The sequence below is a fragment of the Fopius arisanus genome, unplaced genomic scaffold, assembly GCF_000806365.1.
Source record: "Fopius arisanus strain USDA-PBARC FA_bdor unplaced genomic scaffold, ASM80636v1 scaffold00021, whole genome shotgun sequence".
Classification (NCBI taxonomy): domain Eukaryota; kingdom Metazoa; phylum Arthropoda; class Insecta; order Hymenoptera; family Braconidae; genus Fopius; species Fopius arisanus.
Genome location: NW_011887760.1, coordinates 817,558 through 826,778, shown reverse-complemented (window position 1 = coordinate 826,778; position 9,221 = coordinate 817,558). Strand labels below are relative to the sequence as shown.

At 35.9% G+C, this 9,221-nt stretch overlaps 1 protein-coding gene and 1 long non-coding RNA gene across 2 annotated transcripts in view; one reads left to right on the top strand and one right to left on the bottom strand.

The window, feature by feature from the left end:
- LOC105264440 (uncharacterized) overlaps positions 1-1,757 on the top strand; it is a 5,975-nt gene extending 4,218 nt beyond the window's left edge. The window contains exon 3 of the long non-coding RNA XR_891996.1: positions 1,312-1,757. This is a non-coding gene — a long non-coding RNA (uncharacterized lncRNA). The remainder of the gene's footprint in view (positions 1-1,311) is intronic.
- The window catches only part of spen (split ends), a 79,879-nt gene that overhangs the window by 51,396 nt on the left and 19,262 nt on the right, over positions 1-9,221 (bottom strand). The window lies entirely within an intron of this gene.

Here is a 9,221-nt window from a genome sequence, read left to right as displayed (position 1 = left end):
AAAAAAAGGTGATAACAAAAAGATCGTTATCTGTTATCGTTAACTATTTGATCGATTCGGTGTAAATTTCTTTGATTGCGGGTATTTTTCAACAGATAAGAAACCTCTCCCGTGGAAATATCTTCCCAATAAAATAATCCCTTTTTTTTCCGTGGACTTGAAAAATCTCTAAAAACGAATAAATTGTTTGAAAATTAATTGGAACTGTAGGAGAAATAAATTCTTCGGGCCATAGAATCCGAGGCATGATGAATGCGAGTAAATGTACCATGTAATCCTTCCAATCGGTCATGAAAGACTTGAGGGAATGAAAATCAACATTGGCATTATCGATATTATTGGATGGGTAATGGCGTTGCTTCCACTTGCCAAACCCTGATCGAATTGACCCGATTACTAAAGCCCCTTGAATCGATTAATTTCTCCTCCAGTTTCATCTTTCGTATTATTTATGGTATCCATTATTCGCCCAGCAATTGACGATTCATTCTAGTAACGCAACTTATAATCACCACATTACCAAGAAAATTTTTTCTATTTCTAAGATCAATCTCATTCTAATTACTCAATTATTTACTCAATTTCTGTTTCAACTTTTCTTTGAAGAAACTCTGAGTTTTCTTTTGATCCAAGGAATTTATCTAGATTAGAAACCTTCTTGGCTGTGTGCTATTTAAATATTGAATTGAATTGAATACTTTGAATAAAATCTTGACTGGAATTTCTCTCAAAATGAATTAGTCGACAGTAACTCCTTGAATTGACAGCAATAATCAACTTTCCGAGTGCATGAGATTTCGAGGGGTAAATACGATCGACCGGCGAAATTCGGGGTCAACAACTCCTAAACCATTCCTAGAAATGCATTTTATGTAGAAGTGTAGCTATCGGAAGACATGATAGACATTGACGTTGAGACGTTGCATTATTAAGGACTTATAATTGCAATGGAATACTATTTTTAATTTATGAGAGTGAAGCACGCCAGGGCTGTCATTCAAGAGCTCGCGAAATTTCCAATACAATGAAAAAATAATCAGTATTTTTCTAGACCTTTTAAAACCCCAGATAGCAAAATTATACAAAACTACTTCTTCAACTGAAAAATTTGCCTGATCTAATTCAAAATGAACTCAAGGGAACAACAAATTGACTTTTAATAGAAGTTTCTATCAATGAAAAAAATTGCAAGAAAAAACATATTGAAAGGCAAAATAGTAAGACGGCCATAAAATGGCTTTTTATGAAATACTGCATTTAATTTCGCCGAGTTCTCAATGGAAAAGAAATGTATGATTGTAATTTTTTTAGATCGTTTCAGATTGGACTGGGGGAGTGATTAATGAGACCGAGTATCCAATGAGAAAGCTTGGATATTTACGATTTTATCGACAACGAGAGAATATCCTGAGTCAAATGACCTGGGGAAACAATGAGGTACTGGAGTATCTCGAGCGTAAATTCACCGAGATATCTCTCGTCACGGCCCTTTCATTTGAAAATACGGTGAAATGTACAATAGATCGCATCATTTTATTGACGATAAGAAATCAATGACCATAGATTTAAAAAATCTCGCAATATTCAACCTCTCATCTATACGAGACCGATTTGAAACGAGTCTCAAGAGAAATTTCATTTTAATTCCATTTTCTTTTCACTGGCTTTTGTACTTCGACGCCGAATCCCCCGAAGCCAAAAAAAATATCATAAAAATTACGTGAAAGTTACGCGTCATTAATTGTTATGAACAAAAAAAATGAAATTCCACAAGTTTTATTGAAACCTAAAATTTCACGATGGATTTGATAATAAAAATATTGTCAATAAAAATTGAAGTTTCGGTTTTCTATTCATTTTTGGGGAAAATTGAAGAGAAATAACGAGAATTTCTGATATTCGGCGTGTAAAATTCAGACAAAAGATTTTAGCAGTGCTCGGGGAAATAAAAAAAATGAAAAATTAGTTGCTCTGTGTACGAGTATAATTATTCTCATGCCATAAAAAAAACTTGGCCACTATGAGAAAGTTATTGACCATCATGCAGGTGGGTTATACCATGAATCATGAATTCTCGAGGGTGAAATTGGGGTAATTTGGAGAACACCAGATTACACCCGCATTGTCGTACAGAGAACAAGTGGTATAAGGGGAGAAAATAAAGGGACGTGTGGCTTTAAAATTTCGCGTATTATTCTACTTGGTAAAATGCGGTCATTTAGCTGACTGTAGTGCAGGTGTACCACGGAAAACGGTTGGCGAATTAATGCTCAATATCGCATCTAGATCTGGTGGTACACATTTCTCTCAAAACAACCGCTGCTCTGTGCACCTGTACTAATGTCCACTCCACTTTATCACGAACAGGTAGAAAATTCTACAATACTTCAATGAAACTACATACGAAACTCAACGGCTGAAACATAGAATTAATCCTATTTCAATTTACTTTATTTTTTAATTATTTTATTTCTTCTATTCTTTTTTTTACACGCTCTTGAATTTTCTAAAACCCTTTATTCCTGGCAAGAGTCTTTCATGATTATCGATAATGATGGAATTAAAACGAAAATAGTAGAATAATTAAAATTGCAAGAAAAGAGAAAAATATTTAAAAAATGGAATTTAAAGATGAGAAATTCAGGGTAATTTCACGTGTAAATTGAAAGTTGAGGTAGAAAATTGTACTATGGAAAGAAAGACTGTTGAATTATAATTTCTGTTGTCTTCCGAAAGGAATGATGGCCTCATAACAAGAAGTGCTCAGTGAACATCAAAATGAATGCTCATCATGCCCAAATGAGCTCTTACTCCCCCGGTTTGGAATAGCAATAGCTGATCGTACTAATGAGAAACTCAGTTATAATGGAATCCTGCGGTCTTGGAAAATACGAATATCAATATCAACTCTGAGTAAATGAGGATTGAGTACAGCAATTGGGGCAGAAAGTGACATTGTGAGGTCGTGTATTCCGGTGATTCATACGTTTCAATTTTAGAATCCAGGTCAATCAAGGAGTATGACGTAGATTCCAGATTGAGTAAATGAATTTGTCCATTCGAAATTAGATAAGAGGGGCGGATCCAAGACGTGACTTGTCACTCCTTTCTGTCGCACGTCTCATTGCTTTTTACTATCGTAAAATCCTATTTTAATTCCGATTGAAACAAAAAAGAAACTTGCACTCGATGTTGATTATGAACGTCAGAAATATATTAGAGATGTGGAAATAAATAATTAAATTGGGGTTCCACGAAAATCAGTTGATATTCTCTCTGATAACTGATATTCCCAGCAATTGCCACGATACTCTAACAAAACAGTACACAAAATAGGGGCATTATTCTTCTCTCGTCATGGTTTTGTTAACATGTCGACATTTTTTTAATCGTCAAAATTTTTTTTCTCCTGTTCATTTGAACGATGCGGTTGCGGGAGAGTAAAGAGGGCCCCGGATGTGGTGGGCAAATATAGGCGAGCAAATGGGTGGAAAATACTGGCGAATATTCAAAGCGTGTCTTATTCTTCGTTTTGGTCAGCATAATTTATATTATCAACCAAAGACATACGCAGGAAGTTTGCTGGAGCGTTAAAGATTCGGTGGATAAATGACCCCATATCACTGAGGTGTTCTTATTTTTTCCCATTTCATTGCCGAATTACCCTGGGAAGAGCGAGAACAAAGGGGACTTGAGCCCTTGTCTTTGTCTCTGAGCCTCAGGAAGTATTAAATTACTGGTGATATTTTGCTCGAGTTTTCTCGCTATTTCTTGGAGCTAAGTTTCTTTTATCATGAATTTCAAAGCCCTACATGAAACTGTTGTGACATCGGATTTCATTTTATCATTCCTCGGAAATTATAAGGGGTTTTGCAAATTGAAAATTCAATTTCCATGGAAGAAAAACAAGGAAATTCCATTTTTTTCAATGATTTCAATGATTGTTTGTTTATTAAATAAAGATTGACAGATTTCAACGGAATAAAAATATTCTGAGATTGCCACTTGATGTTGAATTTTTATACAAAATATATATTCCTCGGAAATTATAAGGGATTTTGCAAATTGAAAATTCAATTTCCATGGAAGAAAAACGAGGAAACTCCATTTTTATCAATGATTTCAATGATTGTTTGTTTATTAAATAAAAATCGACAGATTTCAACGGAATAAAAATATTCTGATATTGCCACTTGATGTTGAATTTCTCTACAAAATATATAATCCCTCTAAAATACCTTGAAATTCATGTGGGATAAAAATGTAATGGAAGAGGCAAAAATTTTCATCGAGGAAAATTTTTCAATGAAAGAGAGAAACAGGGTCAAGTCTCAAGAGTGTGAACCTTGAAGCTGATGATAACAGCTGGAGAGAAAGGGCAAAAATTACATCCGGGGTGATATTGTTGGAGGTAAACACACGGGTATCACATTGCAATACCGTAAGGACTCATTATACGGATGCATTGAGCGATAACGAGCCCCGGCCTTGTGCGTACTTGTGCACCTCATGCCGATTAAGTCCGAGGACTCGTTATATGCATACGATAACGAGTATCGGCCTCGTTATGCCTACCTATGGCTTTCAAATTGGTGCATATAGATATTTCTGAAGCAAGTGATTATTTCAGTCGACAGTGAATGAAAGAATTTTCATGTACCGTTACAGGTGCAGATCATTTTTCATTTAGTGAATGGTCGTGTCCCCACACTTGATTATGCCACGTTGACAATTTATTAATAAGCCAGCAACGACGAGAAAAGAGATTTTATACTGTCAGGAAAACCAAACCCTTCAACTCAATCATTAATGCATTAAATATTGATGCACATTGATAGATAAAAAATTAGCCAAGAGATAAGGTGAGTGTAATAGACAAACGTAGAGAGAAATGCTAATCCAAGAAAATATTTCCTCATGGCTGATTCCAGTAAATCGTCTGAACTTGAGAAAATTAGATTTCAATAAATTATTCATGAATTTTAACTTGAGAGTTGTGACTCGCTGAGTATGGAGATAGATGAACACTAATAATTTTGCATTATTATCATTAATCAAATGAAATGTCCAATTCCCGGAGTTTAACATTCCAGTATTACTCATCGTGAAATTTCAGAGCACATTCACTTGATTGATCACTTTATTTGCATTTACAATATCGACCCGGAGGGTAGACAAAAAAAACCATTAAATGGTGAAAAAAAAACAATATAATACATGGTAAGAAAGTAGGGCATGTAATAATGAGCATTTTTTTAATGATCTTTGACCCGAAATAACCACATCTACTTGAGCGAACTTCAATTTATTCTGTGCATATAGTAAAATCAGTGTGCAAAGGCAGAAAGTAATACTTTATCTTCAATTATTTTTTATATAAAATTCGACTTTGAAGTTTGAACATTGGGAAAGTTTGAATGAAGGTTTCGATAGGTTTGCAAAAACTATAGATTTAAATTTAATTATTTCGATTGCTCATTTACTAATATCCCTATTCATATAAACTTGCACTGTTTCACAATTCACAATTTCCACAATTTCCCCAATTTTTTTAGTCTCCTCGCGGTCCATAATATGAAGCCTCGATATCTTGGAAATAAGACATTTATAGTCCAACGACCTTCTATCGAACGGGCACGTTAAATGAGTTCATTAACTCAGTAAGTCACGCGATATATCATTCATTATTATATAATAATCGTTTTCGAAAGAGAGACTCCAACTGAGGGAAATAAAAATGAATTAATTCCGGACGGAAACGATTCTGTACTGAAAAAAGTACTACATTATCTTCCTAGTGCGTAAAGAATCACTTTTTAGCACGCCCGCATAGCACATGTTTTTTTGCGATATCTACCATGTTCCCTATTGCGTTTCCGCCAGGAGTGACTAAAAATCGAGGTCGTGTTCAAAGTGAATTATTAACATTACACACGACTTCTGAACTTGATGCAAAATAATCGGTTCGCAAAAGTGTACTTTAGAGACAGGTATTACAAAAACTACAACAAAGTTATAGTTATAAAACTATGTTAAAGCACTGTGTGTAATGCGACAGTTTACGCACGCTCTGAGTGCGGAAATCTCCACTTTTCACGCATTGTGTTGAAATAGTATAATATGCACCCCCGAGCGAAAACACTTTTCGACCGTGGTGTATATGCTACTTTACGTCCCAAGGGATAAAAAGCGCGATCGGACCAAGCGAAGCGAGGTTAGGATCGCGCTTTTTACTCCCGCTGGGACATGAAATCAATTGGGCTACTCACAGAAACAAGGGATTATATTAGTCAGTTACGACTCGTACTGTACAACGTACACAACACACGAGATCAAAACTACTTTGCCGCAATCGTATGAAAATGTACTATTTTTCACACGTATGGTGATAGACTATTAAGCGGGTGGTGGCAATTGAGGGAATCCATGGGAAGACTCAACGATTCTCGAAGGATATATTTATTGAAATATATATGGTAGACTGGAGGCTAAAGCGTGTCACGGTCAGCTGGTAGTGGCGCTGGTTTTGCGGTGAAGCATAGACTATGCCTCAAGTAGAAGGTGGACAACAGTACAACAGTACAGCCTAGCCAGCCGATAACAGAGACACTACCTAGATATACCAATGGACACACCAAGAATAGAACAAAAAACTGACTAACAAAAATATCTATTCAGGTAAAAGAGAAACAAGCAGTACAGTTCTATAGGTTAAATGAGAGAGTGGGAGTGGAGCAATAGGTGGAGGAATGGTCCCATGAATATTTATGCATGCGATGTCGTGCTCCTTCCGTATGTCGAGGTCCATTTCGTCGCCCATGTATAGTACAACGTTTCTTCGTACATTATTCCAATTCGATCCATCACAGGTATTTGCTTGCTTTCAGCACAACCCACCCACCCAATTCAACGTTATTCCAATGTCATTGAACCAAATACTCCATGCAAGATAAATAAATAAATCAAAATTCACGAAGGATCGCCAGTTCAAATAGAATTGGAAATGAAATGGAAAATATTGGAGAATTTTGCTTTGGCTAAATTGAATGCATTGCATTCCGTGAAAGAACGTTTTATGTGGTTATTTTTGGAATATTTCGACGATAATTTGCTAGCAGAGAATTGAAAATATTCGAAATATCTCTTTACTATGAAAAAATATGACAATTGGGATGAATTGAATGTATATTCGAGATTTTAATTCAGATTTCAGTTATGGCAGCTGTCAAATACTTTTACGACCCATGATTTCTGAAACATTTTAAAATGAAGAACCAAATGCTGTGATTAATACTGAACGTCAAAGTATCGAATATCGAGGGCGAAACTGTGAGTTTAATTCGAATAGTTTTCGAGAATTCAACAGCAAAACGAAAGTAAAATTTTAGATGATTTTGCTGGGAAAAAATGGATCAAATCAGAATACTTCTATTCTGTTATTATCCTTCATTCATAATCGAATAGTTAATTTTCTCGGATTTTCCTATTTTTCCACCATTTTCCAACATCTCACCAACAAATGTATCGAGGTCAAGTGAATAAACCAGAATTCAAGACTGTTGAGTTCAACAAATTTAGAAATCCTCAAGATAGCACCATAAAGATAATCATAAACAGTTTGCTGAGGGAATCCTGGTTTCCAATTGATTTTCCGGACCGGAAATCTATTTACGACAGTAGCAGGTAGCTAGCTCAATGTAGTTTTTGATTTACGTCGAGGAAGGTAAAACCCACCGAGGGTTATGGACACGTGGGTGTCCTTGGGCTAGCCAAAAATCCTCCGCACCGACTTAATTTAACGACAAAATTATGCACTGAATATTCGGCTCGTCTGCTAGAAAAAAAATGTCGGGTCAACTGAATGAAATAGGGATTTGAGTGGTGATATACCATCCTATTTACTTTGTAGAAATATTGTCAACAGTATACGGAAGGCAATCAAGTCCCTAGTGAAAAACATCAATAAATCACAAGGCCATACCCAGTCTTTTCTGGGATTGGATGAAATAAGACACTGAAGGAATTGTGCTCTATCCAATAAATTCAAAAAATCTATAAATACACTAATCAGAGTTCTAGTTAAACAAAATAATTTTCCTCACCCAAAGAAAACAACGAACGAAAAAATCCTCAAGTACCAATATATCTCTGGCAGTAAAAATTTTTTTTTGCCTCTCATTTAATCCCCATCTCTTTACCTCGAGTGTCTCGAGAGAAGGGCCATCTTTTAATTATAAAGAATGATGATTCAGTACAAAATTGTTGAGAATTTCAGCTTTAAGCCTCGGAATGAGCTTAAAAGTGGGGGATATAATAGGTAAGAGGGGTTCCAATAGCTCGTGACGCATTAATAAGGAGGGGGTGCTGGATTTCACTCCTGAAAGGGCTGAAAACTCGTGGCCCCCACTACAAATGGCTCCAAGGAGAAACCGTCAGTGCCCTTTTGTACCTTCTCCACACCACTATTCCCACCCCATCACCCATTACCCCCACTTCAACCCCTCAAATTTCCCCTACCTGGGGAGAAATACTGGGGGACGATTTCACCCCTCAAATCTCTCCCACCGGTTATTTCCCCTACTACGGTTTCTTCCACCCGACAACGTTGCCGGATGTTACATAATAGCATCCAGGGGCAACGTTGTCGCATCCAAGAAATTGCCGGCAACTCCGTGGTGTTGCCAAGTCGACATCACCCAACACTCCTACCCTAAAACCAGCCCAATTGCCCTATTCTATACTGTTGGAAAATTATACTTGAAATTTCAAGTTTAATATTTATTACAACGCTGCATTAACGAATCATTTAATTTCGTCAATATCCGGAATTCTCTATTCTCAAGTAAGCGCTGAAAAACCGTGAAAATGTTGGAAATTCGCATTGAAAGTCGAATGTATTTGAAAAATAAAAATTAAAACAAAACGTAAAAATTAAACAAATACAATATTTTGCTCATTTGACTGAGTTGAATATTTTTGTCTTGATTCTAGAATCGAGTAAATAATTGGAGAAAATTGTGGAAGAAAACTGAGAGGTACAAGTAAACATTTAATGACAATTCCACTTTCCAGCTCAGCCTCATGAATATTAATTAAAAGAACAATTGACATTTAGATGATTCATTAATATACAAGTTCGCTACTGTTCCACTACTGCATGAGATGCCTAAAAAAATTAGAAACGTATAGACAAAAATGGGGACCGTGTATTCCCAAATGGA